Source organism: Hordeum vulgare, unplaced genomic scaffold (genome assembly GCF_904849725.1).
Source record: "Hordeum vulgare subsp. vulgare unplaced genomic scaffold, MorexV3_pseudomolecules_assembly, whole genome shotgun sequence".
Lineage (NCBI taxonomy): Eukaryota > Viridiplantae > Streptophyta > Magnoliopsida > Poales > Poaceae > Hordeum > Hordeum vulgare.
Genome location: NW_025422677.1, coordinates 60,001 through 62,353, shown reverse-complemented (window position 1 = coordinate 62,353; position 2,353 = coordinate 60,001).

The window sequence follows — 2,353 nt, the reverse complement described above, 5'->3', positions numbered from 1 at the left end:
GTGGTAGCCGTTTCTCAGGCTCCCTCTCCGGAATCGAACCCTAATTCTCCGTCACCCGTCACCACCATGGTAGGCCCCTATCCTACCATCGAAAGTTGATAGGGCAGAAATTTGAATGATGCGTCGCCGGCACAAAGGCCATGCGATCCGTCGAGTTATCATGAATCATCGGATCAGCGAGCAGAGCCCACGTCAGCCTTTTATCTAATAAATGCGCCCCTCCCAAAAGTCGGGGTTTGTTGCACGTATTAGCTCTAGAATTACTACGGTTATCCGAGTAGCACGTACCATCAAACAACTATAACTGATTTAATGAGCCATTCGCAGTTTCACAGTTCAAATTGGTTCATACTTGCACATGCATGGCTTAATCTTTGAGACAAGCATATGACTACTGGCAGGATCAACCAGGTAGCACGTCCTCGATGACGTCCAGCATTGGTTGTCGTCCTCCGGTTCCACTTGCATAGAGACGCAGAGGCAACAGCCAAGCCGGTTGTCGATTTCCAGCGGGCATAGCTCATCGTTCATGAGGATCGGCACAGAGAGTTGCGTATCCTACCACGTAACTGTGGAGAGGTAGAGGCAACCCTAGTTCCGGTTGTTCTCAGCACAAAGAGCTTGGGTCGGGTCGAGGCAACCAAATGGGCCATGAGCCTTTATCGTGAGCAACATCCGAGACCAACGACGCGAGCGAGGTTGCCTTGATAACAACAGGCACATTACATGCCCGTGATACGAGGCAACGCCACAAGCGCAATCCAGCCACAGCAAAACGCCCGTACGACGTCCGCCGTGTGTCAACATATATTTCACGCGCCACTTCCCGTATGTCGGGTACTCATATGCAAGCACTTCCTGATCCATCGATGGTACAAAGCCAACTGATTGGTAGGACACGGCGCCAATAGTCGGCCGTCGAACGACGGGGGATCTACCAGCAGACACGGGTCCAAAGCTGCTCATGCGTTTAGTAGCCTACATCGGTCAAGCCAACCGAGCATCCGCCCGTGCAATGCACGGGAGGTTTACTCGAAGGAGGCGTCCAGAGAGACCACATCACGCGTGTGTCACCCCCGCAACGATAAGTTTTGGGGGCAACTATATTCCGAAAGGCAACGTCGTTGCAACTTTGTCTAGTCGGTCTCATGCACGGGATATGCTACTTTCCTGTTTCCCGAGCCAAGTTAGGCTGTTGGGTCAGAATTTCACGGGACACGTACACGGGACCGGCAGGGACAAGGCTGCACGATATCCCGTCAAGCTGACCGTGTGCGAAACGATACGTACTTTTCTGCAACCCGAACGGCCGTTGAACCGTCGGATCAGAATTTGGCACGATTCGTACACGGGACCGACGGGACAACGCGGCACGAGATCACATCGACCTGACCGTGTGCGGACACGATACGTACTTTTCTGCAACCCGAACAGCCGTTCGACCGACGGATCAGAATTTGGCATGAGTCGTACACGGGACAGGAGAACGACGGGACATCCGAGCCAACGTTTGGGAAAAGCAAGGGTTAACGGGAGAAACGGGAGGTTTGCATATGATTTCATATGCAAACCCACCGATTTCCCACACCCAAGCAGGGAGGAGCCCCCTCCTCCCCAATATACCCGAGGGTTTTAGCCCCCCTTGGGACCCCTGCCCTTCGTTTGTGAAGAAGGGGTACACTGTTTTTCCCCGGATCCCCGTTTACACGTTTTTTGGCCCGTATGGCCGTACATGCATCCGTCCATGCCACGTACATGGTTTTCACCCGTTTTCCATGGTGCGCGCCCAGTTTTTTGAAACACGGCCCCCGTGCCCGTTTTTTCCCATTTCCTCACGTTCACGTTTTTTGGCCCGTGTGGCCGTACGTGCACCCGTTCATGCCACGCACATGGTTTTCACCAGTTTTCCATGGTGCGCGCCCAGTTTTTTGCAACACGGCCGTCGTACCCCGTGTTTCCCCGTTTCCTCAAGTTCACGTTTTTTGGCCCGTGTGCCCGTACGTTCATCCGTCCATGCCACGAACAAGGTTTTCACCCGTTTTCCATGGCGCGCCCAGTTTTTTGCAACACGGCCGTCGTACCCCGTTCTTTCCCGTTTCCTCACGTTCACGTTTTTTGGCCCGTGTGCCCGTACGTGCATCCGTCTATTCCACGCACATGGTTTGCCCCAGTTTTCCATGGTGCGCGCCCAGTTTATTGCAACACGGCCGCCGTACCCGTTTTTTCCCCGTTTCCTCACGTTCACGTTTTTTGGCCCGTGTGCCCGTACGTGCATCCGTCCATGCCACGCACATGGTTTGCCCCAGTTTTCCATGGTGCGCGCCCAGTTTATTGCAACACGGCCCCGTACCCG